Below are 26897 nucleotides of genomic sequence, written 5' to 3'. Positions count from 1 at the left end.
TATCTTTATTAAGGAAATATATAAAGTTAATAAAAGCAGATGTAAAAGTTAGTCCAGAAGCAGACCTTTCAGGAAAGGTCAAAATTAGTCCAAAAAAGCAATGTCCAATATGAAATATTAAGGTCCAAAGTTGTAATCCAATAACCGAAACACTCACTTTGCCAGGCAAAGTGAGGGGAGATGACAAGGTCCTTTAGTCCATGAACTTGAGCAAGGCTAGGAAATAACTTGATACTTGAAACAAGGCTTGAATCGTGGAACAAGGTAACGAGGAACAAGAACAAGGTCCGTGGAATAACTTGGTAAAATCCGTGAAACAAGGCAAGGTTTAGTCCTGGGAAACAAGGCAAGGTCCGTAGGTAAACAAAGGCTGGGAAACAGGAGCGAAGGCTGGAAACAAGGACAAGGCTTGAGCAGGAACGAGGCTTGAAACGGAGCGCGCTGTCCAGACACAACTCGCTCCGGAGGCTGACGAATTGACTCCGCGAAGTTACTTCGCGGGTAAAACACCTATATAGAGTCTAACTTTCCCGCCGAAGCAGTTCTCTGGGAACCAGAAACGAAAGCTAAACTCTGAGACCAGATGTTTGACTCCTTAAAGACTCTCACGAAAAGCAGGCTTAATTGGCTACATTCTTAGCTGCTATTCTAGCACTCCTGCGCGAAGCTGCTTCCAAACCCCTCTGTTGTTTACAAAACTCATGGCGAGAGAACACGGGAGATGTAGGCTCAGGGTTTGTTTGACATACTTCTGGGACACAACTTTCTTGCAGGTGCAAGGTTCCCAAATCTGCCTGGGAAAGATCTGGCTGAGAAGATTCCAGTTCTGACTGGGAAGGTAAAAAACCCAAGTTTTCTTCTTCATCAGGCATTACAATGTCATGAGCAGGACTACAAGGCCCATGAGTCATCACATCCAGTTCCTGTTCTTTTTCCGACACACTTCCCTCTTCCTCTGCTTCTGCTTCCTTCGTGTCTCTTTCTTCTTCTTCTTCCGATCCCTCTTCTTCTCCCTCATCTGTCACATTTACTAACTTGTAGAATGAATCCGTTTTGAGTTTCTGTTTTTCCTCCGAATGGTGTGATCCTGTTGATGCTCTGGTCTGTCTCTGGAATGGAGAGATGACTAGGGCAATAGACACGATCGATCCGGAGCGTCCCCTCTCGAGTACCTGAGCTAAACCAGCTCCTTGGTTTACTGAGGAGCTGGCAGTGATGAAGCGAAAGAAGAGGGAACTAGAGGGTGTGTGGCGATCAGAGTATAACGAGTCAGACCGAACATGGTTAGGCTCCTATCTTAGGGCATATGCCGTGGCAATCAAAGCTGCAAGGAGAGTTCACCTTGCGGCCAATATTGCGTCTGCACAGAACTGTCCGGCGGCGCTGTTCCGTGTCATCAGAGGCCTGTTAACTCCCACCAATCAAGGTGGGAGCCCTGATAACTCGGCAGCCTGCTGTGAAGCATTTGCTCGGTTCTTTGCAGACAAAGTCGCTCTGATCCGCTCCGACTTTGACACCATATTAACGGCAGTCTCTGAGGATGTATCGAGTGCACCTGCTTGTCCCGTTTTGTTGGATTCATTTCAATTGGTTGAGCTCGAGGATGTGGACAAGATCCTTGGAGAGGCAAGACCGGCCACATGCATCCTGGACCCCTGCCCATCCTGGCTGGTGAGAGAAGCCAGAGGGGGTTTGGCTGAGTGGGTGAAGGTGGTGGTGAATGCCTCCCTTCGGGAGGGCAAGTTTCCAGCAAGCCTAAAAATGGCTGTGATCAAGCCACTGTTGAAAAAGCCATCACTGGATCCCACTCAATTCGGAAACTTTCAGCCTATTTCCAATCTCCCCTACTTGGGCAAGTTCTTGGAACATGTGGTTGCCTCACAGCTCCAGGGATTCTTGGATGACACTGATTTTCTGGATCCAGCACAGTCTGGCTTTAGGCAGGGGCATGGTAACGGGACAGCCTTGGTTGCATTAGTCGTTGATCTTCGCCGGGAACTGGATAGGGGGAGTGTGTCCCTTCTGGTTCTTCTGGACCTCTCAGCGGCCTTCGATACCGTCGATCACGGTATCCTTCTGGGATGCCTTGCGGGAATGGGACTTGGAGGTACTGTTCTGCAGTGGCTCCACTCAGTCCTGGAGGGTCGGTCCCAGATGGTGTCATTGGGGGATGCCTGCTCGGCCCCACAACTTGTGGGGTCCCGCAAGGCTCTATATTGTCTCCCATGTTGTTTAACATCTACATGAAGCCGCTGGGAGAGATCATCAGGAGTTTCAGGGTCCGGTGTCATCTGATGATGTCCAGCTATGTCACTCCTTCCCACCTGTCACTAAGGAGGCTGTTCAGGTCCTGAACTGGTGATTGGCCGCTGTGCCGGACTGGATGAGGGCCAACAAATTGAAACTGAATCCAGACAAGACTAAGGTCCTCCTGGTCAGTCGGAAGGCTGAACAGGGTATAGGGTTACAGCCTGGATGGGGTCACACTCCCCTTGAAGGTGCAGGTTCGCAGTCTGGGGGTGATCCTAGACTCATTGTTGAGCCTGGAGCCCCAGGTCTCAGCGATGGTTAGGGGAACTTTCACACAGTTAAAACTTGTGCGCCAGTTGCAACCGTACCTTGGGAAGCTGGACTTGGCCACGGTGGTCCACGCTCTTGTTACATCCCATTTAGACTACTGCAACGCACTCTACATGTGGCTGCCTTTGAAGGCTGTTCGGAAGCTTCAATTAGTCCAACGGGAGGTTGCCAGGTTAATAACTGGAGTGGCGTACAGGGAGCGCACCACTCCTCTGTTACGCCAGCTCCACTGGCTGCCGATTAGCTACCAAGCACAATTCAAGGTGCTGGCTTTAGCCTATAAAGCTCTAAACGGTTCTGGCCCAGCTTATCTGTCTGAACGTATCCCCCGTTATGACCCACCTCGAAGCTTAAGATCATCAGGTGAGGCCCTGCTTGCGGTCCTGTCAGCCTCACAGGTGTGGCTGGCAGGGACGAGAGACAGGGCCTTTTCAGTAGTGGCTCCCTGCCTATGGAACGCCCTCCCCAGTGAAGTCAGGCAGGCTTCCTCCTCCTATCTTTCCGTAGGAAAGTTAAAACTTGGTTGTGGGGCCAGGCTTTCAAATAACAATTAGCAGCACTAATTATTATTGTGTACGCTGAAACTCAATTGACAGACCCAGTCTTTTAAACTCGAACATGCCTATCTGTATTTTATAAGTGTTTTTATGAATGTCTGATGTAATTTAATTACTTTTTAATTGATTCACCATGTATTGTATAATTTTATATATGTGTTTTATTCTAAGCCGCCCTGAGTTCCCTATTGGGTGAGAAGGGCAGGATATAAATATTGTAATAAATAATAAAAAATAAATAAAAAGCATGGCATTTATTCTGAATTAGCTTCACCATGCTTTCATGCAATCAGACTGACTATAAGGCATCATGATGCTATCATAGGAGCAATATGAATCCCTAGAATTCCCTGGAATTTTCCTACAAAGAACCCCAGATTTAAAAGTGACAATGATGCTAAGACTAAATTAAGAAAGGTCAAGGATGGTTAATAAATTCACACTGTGGTGAGAAAAAAATATTATGTGCCTCCCTGTTGGCAGGTACTTAAAAGTATAGCAAAAGACCAGATAAGAAAACAAATTAGTTATATTAGACCTGTTTGCTTTTGTATTCAAAGTTTAGATTTTTTTTCAATTTTAGACTGACAGCTCCTTTACTTTTCTAGCAAAATCCCTGAAAGAAAAATCAGGATGCCATGCTCTGACTTTCTTTCTGTTGAACTACATGCAGTGTGAAACATGTCAAATGTTTTTTCTGCTATGCTACAATGAATTTTTAGTGTCCTAGGACACTGCCATCCCAGTTCAGTGATAGAGCCTCACTTCTGGTGGGGCTCCATTGCTCAGTTGGGGCTCTAGCATGGTAGGACGCTGCACCGGCAACACAGGACCCTCCCCATGTTCCTTTTGGAACAACAGGACTACCGTGGGGACAAGCTCCCGTGGTGACGCTTCCCCACATGTGATGGGGAAATGTTGCTGCTGGCCAGGCAAGGTGCCAGGATTGCCCCGCTGTCTTGTCAATTTGCTACGAAGGCATCTCCCCCATACTCATTGTGATGAGGTCCTTACTAAATGTTGGTTGGGTTAGACTACCCATTTGAACTACCATTGCTGATGCGAGAGACTCTTTCTTTTTACAGTCCTTTCAGATGTACAAGTTGACTTAGTGGTTGAAAGAATTGCATACTACTTGAAGTAGTTTCAAGCCCTATTCCCTCTATTTTGTGTTACAATCTAGAAATCATTCAGTGGCATCCATGTGGGACTGGAACCAGGCTAAATAAAGTTCTTTTTGCAATTTCAGGGTTTTGCAGCTTGTTAAAACCATGGCGGTTTATGAGCCCACAGTCTCCCGGGATCCCACCTGACATCTATTACCACAAGAATCTCACTGAGCAATGAGAAAAATATATACTTACTCTAGAATGAAATGCCCCTTTCTTTACTGCTTTTATACCTTTCTTGCTTTAGTATTCCCTGAGTATCCACTAGGGAGATGGCAGAGGATAATGCTGGCAATACTCAGAGATCTATGACTTCTATAGGACAATGAAGCATTGCCAGTGGGAACAGATACCACTACAGTGGAAGCAGATATTAAGTAACTTAGAGTATGCTGTGTGGCTCTGTTTTCAATTGAAGGGAACTACTAGAGCATTGCAGAGAAACAGTAAAGGTCTTCTGCTGCCCTTTGACATCTACTGGCCATGTTGTTCCCCATCACTCTTTCTAATTTTGTAGGTGTAGAGCAGCACAAACACATGTATTGCAAACTGTAAGAAACAGGAAAATGTGGTAGCCCTTTTCGTTATAAAATGGAAGTAGGTCACTAACATTGGGTCTTCCCTAGGGTTGTTGCTAGGTTTCAACCCATGCATTGTAACTTTATAATTATGCTAGGGAAATAGATGCAGTCCTTGCACCTCCCACTCTGTTCTTTCTATCCATATCCTCCTCCACATTTGATGAACAAAGCAGGACTTCAATTTCACCCTACACCAAAAGGGAGGAGGAGAGTTGACAAGGTGTACAGTTCTGATTCTTCAAGTAAATTAAGCACTTTGATCTTTATTCTTTTCATTGTAAGTAAAGAATGAACTCTGCTGAACTTGAAAGAACTTTATCCATGTATTTTGAAGATGAAAAGGTTATTTCACTTGTTTTGCTGAACCTTATACTCCATCATAGGCTTTTTTTGAACAATCATTTTCAGAGACACATTACGCTTCAATCCAAAGCCTTTATTATTATTTTTTCAAAGGAGTGGGAACTGTTTATCCAGGAGGCCTTGGGAAATGCCAAGTGATATTCATGGGGGTGAAGACAGAAAAGGGTGCATAAAAGGGGACCATGGCCTGTGAATAGGTTTAATATTAAAAATGCTATCTTATGACCTACACTCTTGAAGAACAGGACACACTGACTACCTTCAACATTACTCCATTTTATAACATTCCCCTCCTTCATGTTCTGTTATGGTTGAGCCTTCTGGCTCCGATACTAGGAGACGAGGTCGTAAGACTCCTCGAGAGTCAGACTCTTTTGAGGAGCGTGAAAGGAAGCGGCTCCGGGACTTATTTGCAGAACCAACTGACGAAGACTCCTTCGAGGGTTTTACCGAGGGAATGGAGGAAGAGATGGTTAGCTCAGAGGAGGATGACATGGAATGGACTCGTGTGAGGGAGGATTTGGGTGTTCCTGGTAATGATAGCATGGGAGGCGACTGGCGGGTTGCAGGATCGGACCTGTGGACGGGCTGGAGGGATGGAACGGGATCCACAGCTGGGGATGCTGTGGGGCGTAGTCAAAGGTGTGTTAGTTCTGATGAGGATGAGGATGAGGAGGCACCTGGAATTAGGATAGCAGCTGACAGCGATGAGGAGTTATGAACTGGCATAAAATGGGGTTTAGAATCAATGGCTAATTGCGTTGGGCAAGGTAATCTGGACGAACGCTTGGGCTCTTGTTGGGGAACTTCCTGAAGACGGGTGTGATTCGTTTGCTGTATACGTAAGTTACCAAGGACACTGGGCATAGACGGCGGGAGGAACTGTGTGGGCTTTTCCTGTGCAACTTGTGTTTAATCTTGATAGCTTGGACCTCCGTCGTCTTTTTGACGGACATTATTGCCAACTCTGGATTGACGCTGGACTGACTGACTGACTACGACTCTGGACTAACCCTTCTGTGGCTATCGGTGGAACTTGTGGAACCTAGACGTCTGCATTTGGCTTTCGACCTCGGACCGGATTGGGACCCCGCTGACCGTCGTTACCCTGATTGAAGTGCCTGGACCTGGTTTTCGCCCGTTGCACGGAGGAGCAACAGCCCGAGTTACTTCTGTAGCTCTTGAGTAGCAGAGGGGAATCTGCTGCTGGGTTTTGTGTTCATTTTGACCTTTTGTTAACCAGTTTTTGTTTGTTTAATTGCCAGGCTGAAGTAAGCACCTTTGTTTTAATCCGGATTAAACTTCTGTTTAATCCGGTTTATTCTTTTGAACTATCTAGACTCAAACGAAGTTATTTTTGTTACGTTTCACACTGAAGACAAGTGTTTGCCTAGTCCTTTGTTTCCTACGGGCAATTTTTAGTTCTGTAACCTCAATAAACTGTGTTGTATTCTACTTGGAGCGTTCTGTCTTTGACATGTTCTGCCTCTTCATGCAGCACACTTCTGGTTTTCTAAACAGTTTGTGACTCGTAGCAAGCCAAGTACCACACACGATGCTCTTCTGTCTCTTGCCTGTCTTCAGTGGACTATCCTTCCACAGATACCAGTGAGAAAGCAGGAATAGAAGTGGAAATGTAACTATGATAAGTGGCTCTACGTAGGTGGCATAATGTGGAACTTCTACACATGCAATCAATTCCAAATTCAATCTCCAGCATGGACAATTAGAACTTTTAGGCAGAAAGACTGGGAAATATCTCTAACCCAGCATTATACAACTTAATGTCGCCTAGATGATTTAGTCTGCATTTCCCATCAGTTCTACCCAGCACTGCTATTACAACCTATGCTCTATAACTATGACTAGTAAGCAAGCTTTTAGGCAGAGAGATGCCTCCTGCTATACTCTGAACAAGAGGCCATCTCCTGGATCTCTTGGTCATCTTGGAAGAAGACAAGCTTCATTTTAAAACTATAAATTGGAATTTTCCTATGAAATCCCCCCTGCTGAGACAAGGAAAGGGCCCCATTGTTGCATTCAAGACAATATCAGTGCTTGAATATCTTGTTTACTTCAGATAAATAGGAGATCCTGCGAACTTGGCACAGAATTGTACACTGATACTAGTCTATACTTGATTAGTTTTGTCTCATGTGGCAACCAATTGCATGCTCAGAGAACTGGTTAAGAGTCATTAGGAGATATTACCACAGGGTGACCACAGGGTGACAAACAGAGGGCACATTACGAATTGCCCTTTGCACACAGATCCCCCTTTTCCTTGCACTCATCACTTCAAGGATATGGATCCTTTCCTTTGGACTCCCCATTTTCCCCCAACTAAAGGTATTCCTTTCACTTCAGGTGTCAGCATCCAACTAATGAACATGTTGTGACTCAGCAGCAGTTCCAGAGTGAAGATGAGGAAGGGGATTTTGGATTACAGATGCAGATGTCAGATGATGGGATTCATGATGAGTTTCAGGATGATGCTGTGGAGAATTATGGAATTCAGACAAAGGCTGGTTCAGAAGTGCAGCCTGTTGATGAGTTCCAGATGCAGCCTGTCACGGATGAGAACCAAGGAAACATTCCCATGGGAATTAATGAGCTTGATCTGCCTTAAGCTCAGGTTCAGGTGCAAGATAATGGTAATGAGGAGTTTGGCTTTGATGGTCAGGGCGAGTCTGAAGGCCTGTTGCTCTCTCGGGCTGATTGTTTACAATGGAAATGAATGCCACGGTGAAATCTTAGATTAGCAGGGAAAAGAGATGCCAATGAAGGGGAAAATAATGCATTTTTGGGTTGCTTTTAAAACAATGTGTTGAAGGGCAAATCTTTGTCAAAGCAAATTCTCGCTTCATCTGGGTGGATGGTCCATGTCTTCATGCTACTTCTGCTTTGGATATACTTTTGTTCATGAATCCTTGTAACCTTTGGATTTGTGTATCTCTGGGATTGGACTATTGCTTCTTGTCTATGGATTATTGGATTTACTGACTCTATTTTACAACTACCTTTGGAACTATATTTCTGCCGGCTTTCATATTATATATATATTCTGCTTTTGCTCAATAAAATTACAAAAGACTATCTACTGTATGCTGCCTGGTATCTACAGCAAGGTGAACTAGTCTGAGGTGCGACAGAACAGGATAAATACAGGCAAGGGGGTCAATGCAAATATAGAGATTTCAAGAGGCCTGAAGCAAAGCAAGATGAACGATTTCCTGAAAGACAAAGCAAAGGCAGAGATCCCAAAGAAGAAAAGAGAAGTCACAGCAGCAAGAGTAGCAAAAATCTCTCAAGTCTCTTTCATTCAGAACTTAGTTCCCTGCCTTATTTGGACTTCTTCACATCAGAAGTGAGAAAATCCATGTGTGTTTGTTTGCAAAACTAAGCTGCACCATTCATAGCCTCCTTGGATCAGGAGTAGATTTTTTTAGCACCTGTCTTTTTATTGCTTTCCCCCTTGTCTTCTCAATGAAAAAAAATTGTTTTGCTTTATCTAACATTTTACTTTTTGGAGTCACTTTAATTGTATTTTTAAAAAGCATTCAACCTCAAAGATCCCATAGAAAGTGCATGAAAGAGCTTTCTCCCCAAACCAGTAAACCCTTTGTTCTTATCACTGCTAATAATCAGATTATTGTAATGGTAGTCCAGAATATATGTAGGGCATTGTCTTTTCTACATTGTATTCACTACAAATAGTATAAAATAGGTACTAGGTAAGATGGACAATTTGCAATTTGTATATTGCAATTTGCATTTGTATACCTCAAATGGAAATAAGGTTAAACCTAGCGAAGGAGGGCATGAACACTGAAAGAAGAAATATCAACAATTTAAGGTCTTTAGATGAATAATGATCATTTGGAATACCTACTGATGATAGTTAGGGAAGAGAAAGTAAAAGCTGAATTTTAGCTGAGTATTAAAAAACAAATATAATGACTACAGATGATTTGCATAATTCAAAAGTGGGTGAAGAAAATATTAAAATGTAATTGAAGATTTTAGGTACTGTAATAATAATAATAATAATAATAATAATAATAATAATAATAATAATAATAATAATAATGGTGCGGTTTTCTGGCATTGTATATTTTTGCCACTTCTGTGACTGTTCATTTGTATTTTGATTCTGTAGCTCACTTGTCGATGGATGTCCAGAATCAGCAGCATCCACCGCGGTCCTTTTTATCCTGGGCGACGACCGGGCCAGTATAGACTTCATTTTGGTTTGATTCTCCATAATGCTAGTGGGTTGGGTGCTCTTGGTTCCACTCCTCAGCTGAGGCCTCTCTGGCTTGGTTGGACCTGCCGGTAGTTACACTACTGCCAGCACAGCCCTCAGTCATCATTGGAGTGGTTAATCCCCCCCACCAAGTCAAGGTGGCACCTGTGGGGGGGGGGGGAAAGAAGGGGCACAAAAGAGCAGTTATTGATTCACAAAATGATTCTGGAGAACTGTAAAAGACAAAAAGCTAATCTTCACATGACGTGGATTGACTACAAAAAGGCCTTTGACTCACTCCCACACAGCTGGATCATCAAGTGCCTGGACGCCATCGGGATTTGTAAAAACATTGGCACCTTCATTGAAAACATGATGGAGCACTGGAAAACTGAACTGTTTGTTGGAAATGAAATCTATGGACTTGTCAACATCAGAAGAGGAATTTTCCAGGGAGATTCATTGTCCCTTCTGCTTTTCATTATTGCCATGATCCCTCTGTCAACAATCTTACAAAAAACAAATCTCGGCTACCAAACATCTAAGAAATCTCACAAAATTTCGCATCTGATGTACATGGATGACCTGAAGCTGTATGGAAAAACAGAAACTGAAATCCAGTCTCTGACCAAAACTTTCCGAATTTTTAGCACTGATATCAGCATGGAGTTTGGTTTGGACAAATGTTCAACAGTGGCATTGAAGAAAGGAAAAATCATTGAAAGTGAGGGCATAAATATGCCTAATGGCAAAACAATAAAGTGTCACCAGCCAGAGGCCTATAAATATCCGGGCATACTACAGCTGGACAATATCAAGCATGGACATGTGAAAACTGTGGTCAGCAAAGAATACACACAAAGGGTCAGAAAAATTCTCAAAAGCAAACTCAATGGAGGCAACACCATCAAGGCCATAAACACCTGGACCATACCTGTCATAAGCTATACTGCTGGCATTATAAACTGGACACAAGCAGAACTGGACAATTTGGACAGAAAAACAAGAAAACTCATGAGCATTCATCATTCACTGCACCCTCGCAGTGATGTTGACCGGCTATATCTGCCTAGAAGATCAGGGGGCAGAGGACTCTTACAAGTAAAACAAGCAGTCAAAGAAGAAGAACATGCCCTGGCAGAATATGTAAAGCAAAGTGAAGAACCTGCTTTGATTGAAGTCAAAAATCAAAAACTCCTCAAAGCACAGCAGACAAAAAAATCAGTACAAGAAAACTGCACTACAAACTAGAGCTGGCAGCTGGCACAACAAAACATTGCATGGAAAGTTCCTTGACAAAATTGAAGGAAAAGCTGATGAGAAGACCTGGCTCTGGCTCACAAATGGAACACAAATGGAACACTGAAGAAGGAGACAGAAGGCCTGATCCTTGCAGCCCAGGAGCAAGCCATCAGGACAAGATCAAAAAATCAGCTGATGACCCAAAATGCAGACTCTGCAAGGAAATCGACGAAACCACTGATCACATCCTCAGGTGCTGTACAAACGGAGGCACAACCATGTGGCCCAAATGATCCATTGGAACTTATGCCTCAAGTCCTACCTCCCAGCAGTAAAGAACTGGTGGGACCACAAACCTGCAAAAGTATTGGAAAATGAGCACGCAAAGGTACTGTGGGACTTCTGAATCCAGACTGACAAAGTTCTGGAACACAACACACCAGACATCACAATTGTGGAAAAGAAAAAGGTTTGGATCATTGATGTCGCCATCCCAGGTGACAGTCGCATTGCTGAAAAACAACAGGAAAAACTCAGCCGCTATCCAGACCTCAAGATTGAACTTCAAAGACTCTGGCAGAAACCAGTGCAGGTGGTCGATGGGCACATTGGGTGCCGTGCCAAAAGATATCAGTCGGCATTTGGAAACAATAGACATTGACAAAATCATGATCTGCCAACTGCAAAAGGCCACCCTACTGGGATCTGCACGCATCATCCGAAAATACATCACACAGTCCTAGACACTTGGGAAGTGTTCAACTTGTGATTTTGTGATACGAAATCCAGCATATCTATCTTGTTTGCTGTGTCATAATAAAATAATAATAATAATAATAATAATAATAATAATAATAATAATAATAATAATAATAATAATTGTCAAGGACAGAACGCCACAAGATAAGATATAACAAAGTTTATTGGTGTTACAGAACCAAAAATGCCCGTAAAAGACAAGGGCTAGGCAAACACTGGCCTTAAAAGTAAAAAGACACAAGGAAAACGCTCAAAAGATAAACCGGATTAAACCGGAGTTTAATCCGGGTTAAACCAAAAAAGCTTACTTCAGCCTGGGACTTAAACAAACAAAAGCTGGTGAACAAAAAGTTCAAAAGAATACAAAAAACCTGACAGGAGATGCTTCTCTGCTGCCAAAGGCTATGTTTAAGTAACTAAGAGGTTACTCCTCCACACAGCAAGCAATTTCCAGATACAAACGCAGCATTCAAGGGCAGAAGCGGTCAGCGAAGTTCCAATCCGGTCCGAAGGTCGTAAGGCAGGTACAGACGTTTGTAGTTCACCAGGTCCAACGATAATCACAGGAAGGAGAGTCCGAGGCCGTAGTCAGTCAGTCAGTCAGTCCAGAATAAACAGATGGCGTCCGTCAAGAAGACGACGGAGGTCCAAGCTATTAAGATTAAGCACAGGTTGCACAACAAAAGCCCACACAGTTCCTCCCGCCGTCTATGCCCAGTGTCCTTGGTAACTTACGTAGTCAGCAAACGAATCACACCCGTCTTCAGGAATTTCCCACACAGAGCCCAAGCGTTCGTCCAGATTACCTTGCCCAACGCAATTAGCCATTGCTTCCAAACCCCATTTTATGCCAGTTTACAGCTCCTCATCGCTATCAGCTGTTCCCCTAATTCCGAGCGTCTCCTCATCACTTTCCTCATCAGAACTGAAACACCTTTGACTACGCCCCACAGCATCCCCAGCTGTGGATCCCGTCCCATCCCTCCAGCTTGTCCACGGGTCTAATCCTGAAGGTCCCCAATCGCCTTCCATACTATCATTGCCAGTGGCACCCAAATCCTCCCTCACACGAGTCCATTCCATGTCATCCTCCTCTGAGCTAACCATCTCTTCCTCCATTCTCTCAGTAAAACCCACAAAGGAATCCTCGTCAGATGGTTCTGCAAATAAGTCCCGCAGCCGCTTCCTTTCTCGCTCCTCGAGAGTATCTGACTCCCGAGGAGTCTTACGACCACGTCTCCCAGTATCGGAGCCATAAGGCTCAACCATAACAATAATACATTTCATTTTTAATACTCACCTCTCCTAATGGTTCAAGGCAGGGTACAACAACATCAGAACATATGCACACAAAATAAATATAATAAAATACATAGGTAAGAATACATCATTTTAAAAAACATGCACCAAACACAAGTTACAAAAATAATCATATAGCATAAATAGAATGCAAATTCAAAACTCAGAATTCAAAGTTGACTGGGTAGGCCTGCCAGAAGAGATGGGTCTTCAGGTGTGTCTTCATTTCCAGTGGCTTGTTTAGATATTGGATCTTTTCTGACAGATCACTGTACAGTCATGGAACAGCTGATGAAAAGGCCCTCTGGGTGACAGTTGCAAGTCAGGTTCTGGCTGGTTGAAGTAATGATCTCCCGGAGGACCTCAGTGTCCTAAGGGACGGATTGTGTGGGAGAATGGACTGGGAAGTCAAAAAACCAGAAGAAGACTATGATATGGAAGGAAAGTTATGAAAGAAATAGGAATCATCTTCAAGGGCAAAAATATGCCATCAAAAACCAATGACTTTATCAGAAGGCTTCCACAAGGAAAGAGGGAGCAATGGGGTGAATCTGTTGCCCCGCACACTATTCCCTCTTTACAATGCTTTCCCCATCAAATGTGGAAAGTGTTGCCCTCACAGGGAGGCCACGTACTAACTCCACTGGAACCAGTGCAACACAGGAAGCCTCCCATGTTGGGCTGAAAGCGTTCAGTGACACTTTCAACCTAGTAGAGGGCGACGCCTATGCTGGAAGTAACACAATGTCATATGATGTCCTGCATTGACCTCCATCCTCCAGATGGCGTGAAAGTGTCCTAGGATGCTGAAGTTGCAAGTCCAACTCATCTATGCCATCATCTTTCTAATGTTCATACATGGTTGTGAAATAAGAACAATGTGGAAATCAAATAGTGAGAGAATGAATTCATCTTAAATGTGATGCTGGAGGTGAATTCTATGTACTTTATGGACTGCCAAGAAAGGTAGATAAATTGATCCAAGATCGTATCAAGACTGATTCTCACTATAAGCCAAAGTGACTGAAATAAGTATATGGTATTTTGGACAACTCATTGGAAAAACTAGTAATGCCCTGTTAAGTGGAAGTCAGTTGGAAAAGAGGTAGACCACATTGCAAAGGGATTGGTTCTCTCCAGAAAGCCATGGCAATCAGTTTGTGAAACTTGAACATGGCCATGAAGACCTCTCATTCACAAGTTTATCATATGCTGAAGCTGAATGCATGGAATTGGAAAATAACAATAATATAACATGAGCAAAAGCCTGAATAAGCTTTTGTTCATGTTCGTTCATTTACATAAGGCAGTGTGTGTGTGTGTGGGAAAACTGAAAAAGTAAGAATGGCTGTAGCTGATATACTCATTTACCAAGCTGCAATATGCCTGAGGAATACCATCATGCCACCTATGGTGACAGCTGATATAAATTGGAGAAAATATATACTATGTATAACAGTGTTTCTTAAACTATAGGTCAGGACCCTAAATGGGGTCACTGTAATTGTATTTGAGCTCAAATTTCCTTCTCTCCCTCATGTGCATGTGTGTGTCTTCTTGCCTTTCCTTTTCTCCTTTGTGCCCCTGCATTCCCTTCTCTTCCACATGCATGTTTGTGTCTCCATGTCTTCCCTTTTCTCTCCACCATGCATTCCTATGTCTCCCCTTCCCCCTCCCTCCATTTATCTATATATAAAAATGTACTATTCATTTGCAGGATCGAGTTAACAACAAAACCATTGGGCCAAATCACACCTAATTTGGCCACAATACACCAAAACATCCAGGGTATGACCTCCACTCAAAAAAAAAACCTACACAAAAAAACAGGATGAACATAACCAACCCCCCCCCCCCCCAAACCCAAGAATAAGTAACAGGACTGCCCTGCCCCTGCCCCCTTCCAGGGTGAGGGAAAGCGTGTGGCTACACATATGCGCCCACGTAACTGACAAAAGGAGCTTACGCAGCATCTCCTTCAACGCAGGATCCTTTACAAAATAATATTGTGCCTATGTCTGGTTTGTTACCAATTGGTTGGGTGTGTGTGGAGTAGAAGGAAGATACCTGCAAGCCTTGCAAACCTCAAAAAGGGGCACTTCCTTCCTTCCTCCCTTCCTGCAGCAGCAACCTATGCTATGGAGAGTCAAGAGAAAAGGGAGAGGGGCACACAATGGTCATTCTTCTTTCTCATCCCTCTTTCCTTCCTTCCTTTCTTCCTTCCTTCCTTCCTTCCTTCCTTCCTTCCTTCCTTCCTTCCTTCCTTCCTTCCTTCCCTCCATGGCCACCATGGTGCCCTCCTCTTCTTCTTCTTCCCCGGCCAGCCAGGCTCTGGAGACCAGGAAAGCAGGGCCAGGCCACTGTGGCAACGGAGGAAAGAGAGAAGGGAAAGAAAGAAAGAGTGAGGTATGAGGAGGAGAGAGCAGGCCTTGTGGAGCTCAGGGAGGGAGGGGGGAGAGAGAGAGAGAGAGAGAGAGAGAGAGAGAGAGAGAGAAACCTGGCATGGTGGGAGGGGACCCTGGAGCCAGACACACAAGGATAAAAAGAAGGAAGCAGAGAGAGAGAGAGAGAAGCTCCTGCTGCCTTTGCAAAGGAAGGTGGACACTTCAAAGGCTTCCTCCCCTCAGCAAGCTTCTAAGGCAGCAGAGAAAGAAGGGATCAAGAAAGATTATATGATTTTATATTGCATTGCATTGCATTATATTTATAAAACCCTCCCCGGATGCTCCATTCAAGTTTTGGACTTCAACTCCCACAAACCCAAACAGCCTATCCCCTGTTAGGAATTGTGGGAGTTGGAGTCCAAAACACCTAGAGGGCTCAACCAGATGGCGATGCCTGGTAATTACAGATAAAATATACACAAAGATATGTACAAAAGCTGGCTCCCACCATTAAAAAAACTCTAAAACCAGGACAGTAAATAAAGAGCAACACTCTGAAACCAGGGAAATTCCAGAAAGGAAACAACCAGAGCCAGCTAACACCTCCCAAAAAAGGATTCCCCCAGGGAGGAAGCAGCCAGGCTTTGAAGCTGCAAGGCCATTAAATGCTAACCAAGGTGACTAATTGCAGCATCCATACTTGCCACACCGAGACTATTCATTGTTATTCAACCTGGCCAACCAAGGATTTCACAAGGTAGAAAGCAGCCAGGCTTGCAAGCAGCAAGGCTATTTAGTGTTATTCAACCTGGCCAACCAAGATTTCCCCTAGGTAGCAAGCAATCAGGCTTTGAAGTAGTGAGGCTATTCATTGCAATTCTTGCAGCTCAAAAAAACATTCCCTTAGAACTCAAGTACCCAGCCTTCCAAGCAGCAAGCCTATTCCTTTGTATTCCAGCTCACCAAACAAGGATTCCCATAAGAAGAAAACAGCCAGGCTTTGAGGCTGCAAGGCTATTCACTGCTGTTCCACCTGGCCATCAAAGGATTCCCATAAGTCACAACAATGCATGGCTGGGCACAGCTAGTCCTTTATATACCTGGTGTCATGTAAAAAGGGGTTGCAAGTTGAAAAAGTTTAAGAAGCTTTGCTCTATCCGAACTATTCTGTTCATACAAGGCGGAAAGTACCATTTTTTTTTCCTAGAATGAATATTTCTCTAACCTACATTGCACTAAAACATTTACTCCAGAAACTTTGCTTCTGTCTTTTTTTTCACATTTCTTCAAGTAGCACTGTAGCACTTCAACTCAGCAATATGTTTGAAAAAGTGGAGAGAATATCCCTGGATGAAAGGAGGGTGTTCACTCCAGCACTTATAGATACAAGATGCAGACTGACTTCTCATCAACAGAAATTGTCCAAACTAGGTACTTGAACTAGATGCATTCATACTGCAAACTTTACTTGTGCCATTGCTAAGAGGTACACTTTATATCTATTTACAGCTCAGACTGATGCTCCTGCTAAAAGTGTTCCTGCCTTCTGTTTAAATAAAGAGTGCATCAATATTGTAGAATTAATGCAGTTTGACAATACTGCATGGCTTAATGCTATGGAATCATGAAAGTTGTGGATTTTGATCCATCTCTGCCAAAAAGTGCTGGTACTTCACCAAGCTACAAATCCCAGGATTGCATAGCATTGAGCCAGGGCGGTGAAGTGATACACAACTGCCTTAATTCTACTGTGTATAGGCACCCTAAAATATTCCAGTAGTGCTAACACATATTTTCCCAAGTAGTATTATGGAACATGGGCTCAAAAAGCAATATACTGGAAAGGGAGAAGAGAGGAAGAGCCAGAATCTCCATGTCTGCATGTTGGGCAAATATACACACAAACAGCTTCTAAAACTTGTTGATGATCTGGAAATATAAGGGGAGGATGGTAACCTAGTTGGGGTCTGCCAGTACATGCAATGCCACCTAACAATATGTGAATGTCCATATAATTCTCAACACTGCAAACAGGAGTGCCTAAGATATTTTTCTTTTTGAGAAAATGAGCAAAAAGGCAACTGCCCATTTCCTTCATTCCCATAAACAGAATTAACAACTGAATTTTGCTTTGACACCGGTAGTAAAACATGGTCCACTGATCAAAGAACAACAAAACAGTTTCGAAGGCAAAGGGCAAGTTACAGTCTACACTACAAAATCCTCCTGCTAGTAACTATTCCTTGTCTTTGAGTAGATGCTGCCTGAGATTGTCACCTTAGGTTAAAACTAAAGCCTTCCTACTCTAGGGGTGTTAGGATTCTTGATCTCATATAAAATTCCATGATTTTTGGGAACAATGATATACAGACAGTCCTCAGGTTACAAACAAGATAGTCCCATAGGTTTGTTCTTACATTGAATTTGTATGTGTCAGAACAGGTACATTTTTAGTGTAACTCCAGCCATGTAGGTAGGTAGGTAGGTAGGTAGATAGATATAGTTTTGGATAGTATAAGAAGGGTTAACACCCCTGTTGTTGTGGATGAGTCTCTCAGTAGTAGTAACAACAGGGAGTTGGAGGTTAGGCAGGCAAAAAAGGTCTACTCGGGAGCAAGACTCTATTGAAGAGCAACAGCAGAAGAGAATGAGGCAAATACTGAACCAACTGAGGAAGGATGTGGATGATGGGTTTGGCATGAAGCAGTTTCTATGAGAAGTGATGGGAGTGACACTGATGAGACTGGGGATGAAATGGTAGCAGAAGTGAGAGAAGTGTGTGAGGAGCCTACAAGTAGTGACACATTCAGAGGGTTTGTTAGGGATGGAACTTGGAGGGAGGATGATCTGTCTGCTGTTTGGGAAGATGTAAGTAGAAGCAGGAGAAGGGCTGCTTGGCAGACAAGGCAAAGAGAAGCTCGGGCAGCACAACTGGCAGCTGAGCATGGGGAGTTGTCTGATTGCAGCTCAGAGGAAGGTTTGTAATATAAGGTGGGTTGGTTGCAATGGGGACTTTGTGACTAGCAAAGTGTATGCTAAATTGCCTGCTACGCTGGGTCATGACTTCGGTGAGTCCTGGGATTCCTGAACTTCGTGGATCCTTTTGGGATGTTGCTACTGTTTCAGCTGCAACCTTGGATCACTTCTGGACATCGCTTTTGCTTACTGGCCCTGACCTTGGACTGGACGTTTGACGCTGTTGTTGTAATCTGTTTGCTGTGGATGACTCCTGGATCGGCTTGACTACGACCTTGTTACATCCTGGAATGGGTTTTCTGAAACGACAGCGAGTGTTTTTCCTTGCTGTGTATTTTGGTTAGTGGGTTGGGATTTCTTAGGATTCTGGGACTCTTTGTTTTGCCTCCATTTGGACCAGTTGGCTGTGTTTTGTTTTTGGAATATTATTTTGCTGCTGTTAGGCATTTTTGATTCTTTTGAGCTGTACCTACAACAAACTGTGGCTACTTTACACTTGGGACTGATTTGTGGCATCTGTACCTTGATACCTGTGGTGTTTGCTTTGCTGTCTGTGCTCCGTTCAGAAGATTTCACCTCACTTTCTGTCCCTGAGATAATTGGATTTTGAATAATTTGGCTTGTGGAAACAAAGATTGGTGCTGAAGCTTCAGTTGAGACATCTTTTCCCCATGATGACTCTTTCAGGAGTTCATTTCCCTTCCTACCCTGTTTCCCCAAAAATAAGACATCCCCAGAAAATAAGACCTAGTAGAGATTTTGCTGAATTGCTAAATATAAGGCCTCTCCCAAAAGTAAGACCTAGCAAAGTTTTTGTTTGGAATTATGCCAGCCAAACAGAACACCTGAGCATGCAGGCTTGGTAAATGTATGTACCATAGATTGCTGTACATGAAAATAATGGTAGTAACAAGAAATTCTTGATAGGATTTACAGTTTGTCTGGTTATGCTGGTTTGTGATGATATCTACTGCACAGTATATAGTAAATGTTCTTTTTTTTTTTGTTCAACAATAAAAGTGAATTCTTCTTCATGGAAAAATACGACATCCCCTGAAAATAAGACCTAGCACATCTTTGGGAGCAAAAAATTATATAAGGCACTGTCTTATTTTCGGGGAAACATGGTATGTGTAGATTTGTCTTACTTCCTGTTGTCTCACCTCTATTCTAAAATATGAGTCATTTGCAAGTCATATGTTTGTAACTCGGGGACTATCTGTATTCACTGCTGTGTCCAGTTGGTGAACCTCTAGCTGGATTCTTCCTATTGGCCACCAATTGCTAGCCCCAGCTATGCAGTATTTTAATATGTGATAATTGGAGTAAAATATTACCATGAAATATAGTAACAAACAGAGCTCTATCAGTGACTGTAGTTCTTGCTTGCAATGAATTCTAGAAAGCATTTTCTACAGTTTCCATGGCAATGGGATATCTAACAGCCTATTCAAGGTTCAGTTAATACAACCAGTATTTCTTTCTAGATTTCCCTGCTCATTTTCTTTAGATTAAGCTTGAATGGCTTCACTTTTTCTATGCCTACATTTGTTCTCTGTTGGAAAATCACTGACATGTTGTTACCACCACTTCCTAGACATTTAAACCAGTTCGAAAGGCTAGACACCAATGTGGTTTTTGCAATAATTTAGGTAAACTATAAGACTTATGAATCCCCATTTTTTGTAGCAACAGCTCATTCTTTAATCGATTTTCCAATATTAAGGAAACATTTTCCAACTATAGATTTGAATTTCAGTGACTTACTCTGAGGAAAAAGGACACTCTGAAAGAAACATTATACTGGTACTTAACCCCATCTAAAAAGACTGTTAGTTGAATGAGAGCCACCAGGCCCATACGTTTCCTCCAACTGTGACTTACTCTTACATGTTTGCTGTACTTCACGACAAAATAAAGACTTTGAAGTAAAAGAAAAAGTTCAAAAAAGCTTGAAAGTGCAGCTAGAACCAAGGCTGCCTTGCTGTATAATATCATTTGATGCTGAAGGTGACTTATATTTCTGTCAGTCAATCATATAAAGTGAAATATGTGTGCACTGTACCAGAAAAAGAGGGAAAATAGCATTGGATAATATCTTCTTCAACTAAAATAATTGACATTTATTACAGTTGTTTAACCTTAATGTGCTAAAAGGCATAACATAAATGTTTTCTTTCAAATAAAAAAATCCAAAGTTTGCCTTTTTGAAGTTTGCTTATATAATCAATTAAGCAAAACAATTGCACTCCTCAGGCCATATGGTTTTGTTCGCCCCAAGCCATTGGACAAATGCCACACAGAGGTGTGTTATGTATGTAGGCATTAGGCATGTACAATCAATAAAAAAAATTCCTTCTCTACGCTGTATAATGTTGGAACCTGTTGTCTACTATTTCTCATTTGACTAATTGGTTAACTGTTGCTTATTATACGTCACAACTGGTGAGGTACAGGAACTTCATTTCAATTAGCTTTCTTTGAAAGCTTTCAGTGGCACTGCAAGGTGAAAGAATTCATCCATTTCCTTATCATTTCCAAACAGCTTGAGGGGAAATAGCCTATCTGTCATTATCCCAAGGTGACTTCCTCAAGAAAGAATGCTAACCAGAAATCTCTAATTGGGGGATCTGACTTCACAAACAAATCCACACTCCCGATGTTTCATTGGCTGCCATGTTGCAGATTCCTGATGTTAAACCCACGGCCTTACTTCTTGTTTTTAACATTGCCATTTTGGGAAGGGCAATGAACTTTCACAAAAATTCCTTGACCTAAAAACAAATCCCTTGCCCTTCATGCTTTTTATACAGCCAGAGCCTCACATTTGCCGAGCTAGGGACATAGGACTTCTGTGAATGTGAATAAACCATGAATTTTTTTAAAATGGCTTTTTTCTAGGATTCTCCTGATCTTCCAGTGTGACTCTATGGCCAACTTCCACTGGATGTTAACCATAGAATTGCACTGAATGACCTACAGATGCCTAGATAAGTGTTCTCCTATGAATCTCTAGGTCCTCCAACAGAAGAACTCTGCAGTCAATTCCCAGAAGAAGACATAGACATTTCTAGAGATAACATATTAATTGAATCTATAAATAGTGAAGTCTGCAAAAGTGAAAATCACAAATGCAAAAAATTGATGACTGTACAACAAATACACAGATAAGTCATAGTCAGGGCTCAAAAATCTTGATGTCTAATTTTTTCACTTCCCTTTTTCTTTTCTTAAAACTCTCATTGCAACCCATGTGCACTATCACAATGCTGGTTGTAACTAGAAGAGTATTCTGGCATCTTATCATGTCAGACAGTGTCTGAAGAGTTAAAACATCATTCTCACCAGCAGCTAATTTACCATAGCTGCCTCTTTTAGTAGCACAGCACTGAATTTCTTTTCTTATAAGCTACATGCTGTCCTTAGGTTTATCTTCAGCTTGACCATTAATAATTATCAACAAATTGGGGATGAAGAATACAATTTATCTTTCTGCTCAAACACTATCTTGACCCACACTTGCAGCGATAGGAGCTGTTGCTGTGTCATTTTGCTATATCATTCCACGTTCAACTGCCTCAAGGTCAGGCACAAGCTGCAATAATGAGAAAGTAGAACAAACAACGGTTAATGTAAGGAACAGTTTATAGAGAGGGAGAAAAGAAAGCTACAATGGCAATTCCAGAAAGAGCAAGATAGCAAAGGAATGCAGTTTTAAGCTGAACACTCCTTGACAGATTCAATAATCAGGGGAAAGCCTTAATTGATGACACTTCATTAGCATAATGAGTTGAAGCTGGGAAAAGAGAGTCCCTTATTAATTAATCAAGCAAAGCACGGACTGTTTCAGTCTCCTACACTCTGCCATTTTCTATTAATCAAGAGAATGTGTATAAAACTCATTTGAATTCACCCTGTGTCGAATATCAGTCTGGGGGAAAATGGTTGGCAATGAGGTATGCTCAACTGAACCCACTTACGTACAAACTATGCATGTCAGCCGTTCACATCTTGAAGCTTAAATTACCATCACACAGGGCATCGTGATAATATTTCAAAAAGTCTGGCTCTCAATAGCATTCTGAAGGCAAACAGGAAGGACTTTGCTTTCATCTGACAAACTGTTACCTTGCTGCAGGTGGTTTCTCATATCAGATTGGACAGAGTGCAAGAGGGGAATTGGGATGCTGCATGCTACTTGCTGTCAGAATAACCTTTTAATGACAATCGTGGCATGTCTGACACTGTTTTTGCAAAGAGCCACTCTGCTGGTTAAAATTCACATTTCAGCACAAATAAGGCAAAGGAAAAGTCATCATTGGGCCACTGCTTTAAAAGCTGAATGCCAAGTCTATACTCACAATGAAAACATTTTCTTGGAAGGAATTCTTGTATCATTTACAACCTTACCATATGAGCCAGGTGAAGCATCTCGCTTTGCCTGGTTTGCCAAAGAAACAGAGGGGCAGCGGGACAAATCCATCACCCCATATGCCACCCCCTCATGGCAATGCTTCCCCATCATATGTAGGAAGCATCATCTGAGCAGCAAGGATCCATTCTGGCTGTACGACGCTTCCACTCCAATTGTGAAAGGAACATCCATCGAAAGTCCAGCGATGTTGTGGGATGAGCAGCATGTCCATCCATCATTGGACTGGCGGGAAAGTGTCATAGCACACTTCCCAAGCCCCATCTGATGAGGTCTTTAGTGAAATCCAAGAGGTGGAGCAGCCTAGTCCTTAGCAATTGGAGGCAGATTCCTGGTTAGTTTTCATATTTGAGCTGCTAACAAGAAGGAAATCCTACAACTTTCCTAATCAGTAAATTTCATTTTTCTATTGTGTTAGAATGCCTTATAAAGTAGTAGAAGTGTGAAGAATCACAAGAGTCAAGACAAAGATCCACCCAGAGGAAAGATGTCCTTACCATACAGCAAGGGAAAAAACATTTCCAATGCTAATTAGGGTGATTAACTGAAACATTAATGCTGGCTCCCAGTGACAAAGGACTCTTGCCACACCTTGGACTCTACACAGATATATATTCTTTCCTTTCCTTACTTAGTTTATCCATACCTCACAACCTCTGAGGATGCCTGCCATAGATGTGGGCGAAACATCAGGAGAGAATACTTCTGGAACATGGCCACACAGCCCGAAAGACATACAACAACCCAATCACAACAGAGATCGTTTTTCCTTTTTCTGAGCTTGTACGTCATCTCCTTAAGGCAGGTCTAGGCAGACTTGTAAGATCTACTTCAACTTTTTCTCCTAATAGGAAACTGAGATCCCCACAGCAGTCTGCTATAAAGGATGAACATTTCCAACAAAGAAATATGAGGCTCAGACCATTGTTCTGAGAACCAAATTTTATTCAAGCTTAGGACTTCCTACACAAAACTCCATCCCTGATTACATGAAACATTCATTATCTAAGTGGCATAATTTACAATGAGGAATGTAAGTCATTTGTTTTGTTCCTGTTGTTAAATTATTCAAGTCAATAATCCCTGCCAATCTTTTCAGATCACACAGAAATGTATTGTGGGTTTTGATCTATTTTCTGCCACCTTCCTACATGAAAACTTCTGTCAAGTAGTGGATGACTAATAGCTGCCTTCCTAACCTAAAGAGGACCCCCTGCAGAACTAAAATACTGACAGATTGATATTCATCAGGTTAGATAAAATGTAGCATGCAGCCACATTCTTGGTCCCCTAATAGCTCCAGGGCACTGCAAAGCCCTCACTGCCTCAAAAATGTCTACTGGGGGAGGAGCAAATAAACCATCTGAAACTCTTCCAAATTGCAGCATAGTACTAATTGCTCTCCATACTTCTTCCCTCATGGATCAGGAAAACAGCTGATCCATTTTCTTAAACTAAAGCCAGAATCATTCCCAGTTTGCCAGAAATATGCTAGCATATCCTCCTGGGGTTGGGGGGACTGGGCCCACCTCAACACAGCCATCCACTTCTGAAATATAACAAAGACCACTGTTACCACAATCAAATGTTGTTGTTGTTGTTGTTGTTGTTGTTGTTGTTGTTGTTGTTGTTGTTGTGTTTTAATTTTTTTCTGATTTATGTAGAATATCTGGTGAAGTCTACAAGGGCCCCTTGAGAGGTAAAATGGCACAGGGATTTGAGCATTGGACTAAGACAGTACAAGTAGATCTATTCTGTTGAATTAATACTGTTTGGCACTACAATAACTGCCATGTTTCAATGCTATGGTATTAATGGGAGTTGTAGTTTTACGAGATATTTAGTATTATTTGCCAAAAAATATTGGCACCTCACCAAACGAGTTCCCAGGATTCCATAACATTGAGCCATAGTAGTAAAAGTAGCATGAAAGTGGATTAATTACACAGTGTAAATAGAAGACCAGAGTTCAAATTCCCACTCAGCCATAGAAACCAGTCATAGAAAATCCCATTCTCTTAGGACACTTCCAGACATCACTTAAACTTGTTTCGGTGGGAGTTTAAGTCTCCACAACTCACACAATATGCAGGCTTTCCTGGGGAAGGTGGCTACATGCTATCCCGATAACAGGAGGTAAATACAGCAGCAGTACAATGATTTTGATATATTTAAAAGTATACAATAACAAAACACAATTGCTTAAGTGATGGCAGCAGAAGAGGTAATTACAGTGACATACCTCTTACTTCTAGAAGAACAGGAGCTGAGAGAATTCCCCTGTCATGTCAGGCTTCATCCTCGTCAGTTCCAAAAAAACAGGGCAGCACCTTTACAGCCCCACAGGATGGAGATGGCAGAAAGAAATAAAGCCAAGTGAAGCAATGGAGGGAATTATTATTTTCTTTTCCTCACACATTCACTTTTTATCCAAGCTAAATGGAAACAAAACTAACTCATCTGTGCTATCCAAATTCAATATCATTTTTCTTAGCATGGAAAGGGTCTCATTTACCATATAAATTATGAAGTTGTGCCCAAAAAGGGAAGTGGCAACCTATCTTAACTAAATTCTCAATCAAAACTATAATTCCATGAGCTAAGCACTCCTTGCCTGAATTGACAAATCTTGTTGTTCTTTCATGTTAAAATATTTAAATCTCAATTTTTTCCACCCAAAATAAGATCTAATAGTTTTGATGTAATCTTATATTTCAAAAAGAACTGGAATGATATTCTCATCCATCCCTAGCCAATTGCCACCATCATACTAATGACACATAAGTATTCTAGTGCAATACTTACATAAGCTATCTGATGTGGGGACCAGGAGAAACATGCCAAGGACCAGCATCCTATTTGTGTTCATTGATTGGAACTGGTTTTCCCCGTTCCTGGAAAGTGACAGTGGACCAGCAATCAATAACCTTATAGACTGTAAATTGGTACTAAATGGAGACCATCATTTTGAATGGCATGACTCTAATGGAAGCATCCAGTGGCTAAGTATAGATATTAAAAAGTTGGCAGGGTCATCTTGTATATGTGTGAATTTTGTATATGTATGAATTGAACAAAAACATAACAGTCCTATTTTCTGAAACAAATCATGGATGCAATATCAGTACCATTAGGCACACCTTTCCTTCAGAAACAGTCAAGGGACTGTTTCCAATTATAAAACATGGGAGATATGCTCCTAGCAAAGTCAAATTCATTGAATGCACACTTATTTCAGTGGGAGAGATTTTAGTCTATGTTCAACTCTCCTGTTGAAATCAGTGTGCTTAATATTGACTAAATCATGCCCAGAGGATTTAGTATTAAAATTAGACATGGCTGAATAGGAGCTCAGTGCTTTGTAATAAAGGAAAGAGAGCAATTTAGACTTTTACTGAAAGTCTGCAGAGGACTTGCTTATAGCATGGCTTAACAGCAATGACATACAGCTTTGCTATATTCATATGCTAACACTTATGTATGCACTACTATAGCTTTTAGTATTAATTCCAGGCTCTTTCTAGCATAATTTTTTTATTCTATACATAATATTCCTGTATGAGAGAAATAGCAGGTTTCTCTTTGGGGACATATGTATACCATGGTTACCAGTCGAGGATTGTCCCAGGCCCCAAGGTTTGTAATCTTCTGTTTGAAAATGAATTTTAAAGGGAAATGGAAAGATAATTCTTTCTCTTGTCATTAGGGAGATAGATTAAGGAGCATCTAGTCAAGGTTATTCGCTACTAGACCAAATGTGGGTTCAAACAAGAAGTGTAAGGTAAGGTCCTAGCATCACAGTGACTAGGATGGAATCATCATCATCATCTTACCTGCCTCTCCTCATGGCTCGAGGCGGGGCACAACATACCTAAAACGCATCATAAAAACATTCTGTAAAATGCATATTTCTGTAAAATACACATACTAAAATACATGGAACACTTTAAAATTCATAGTTAAAAATTAATTGAGTAGGCCTGCTGGAAGAAATAGGTCTAGTTGGGTTCTGGCAGGCTGGAGTAGCTGCCTTCCAGAGGACCTCAGTGTCTGGGGCAGATTGTAAGGGAGAAGGCGATCCTTTTTTTGAAGGCATGGAGAAATATATTTGGGTGTCATCAGCATACTGATAGCACCCCACCTCAAGCCTCTGGATGATTTCTCCATCTGTTTCATGTAAATGGCAAAAAGTGTTGGGGATCAAATGGCACCTTGTAGGATGCCACATAACAGATTGTTTTTTGAGGAGCAGTTATCCCCACACTCTAAAACATGAGACATACGACCAGAACTACTGCAACACAGTGCC

The 26897-nt window shown here is 42.1% G+C and overlaps 3 long non-coding RNA genes across 3 annotated transcripts; 1 reads left to right on the top strand and 2 right to left on the bottom strand.

The window, feature by feature from the left end:
- Positions 1–5558: 5558 nt before the first annotated feature.
- LOC134295485 (uncharacterized) lies at positions 5559–6571 on the top strand. Its single transcript, XR_010002079.1, has 2 exons — positions 5559–6092; positions 6176–6571. It is a non-coding gene; the product is annotated as an uncharacterized LOC134295485 (long non-coding RNA).
- A 4505-nt stretch (positions 6572–11076) lies between these two features.
- LOC134295484 (uncharacterized) lies at positions 11077–14596 on the bottom strand. Its single transcript, XR_010002078.1, has 2 exons — positions 12233–14596; positions 11077–12149 (listed from the first exon to the last, which is right to left on the bottom strand). It is a non-coding gene; the product is annotated as an uncharacterized LOC134295484 (long non-coding RNA).
- Positions 14597–23523: 8927 nt separating this feature from the next.
- On the bottom strand, positions 23524–26461 carry LOC134295649 (uncharacterized). Its single transcript, XR_010002271.1, has 3 exons — positions 26422–26461; positions 25394–25482; positions 23524–24918 (listed from the first exon to the last, which is right to left on the bottom strand). It is a non-coding gene; the product is annotated as an uncharacterized LOC134295649 (long non-coding RNA).
- Between the last annotated feature and the right edge of the window lie 436 nt (positions 26462–26897).

This window comes from Anolis carolinensis, chromosome 1 (assembly GCF_035594765.1).
Source record: "Anolis carolinensis isolate JA03-04 chromosome 1, rAnoCar3.1.pri, whole genome shotgun sequence".
NCBI classification, from domain to species: domain Eukaryota; kingdom Metazoa; phylum Chordata; class Lepidosauria; order Squamata; family Dactyloidae; genus Anolis; species Anolis carolinensis.
This window is presented reverse-complemented; position numbering and strand designations above follow the sequence as displayed.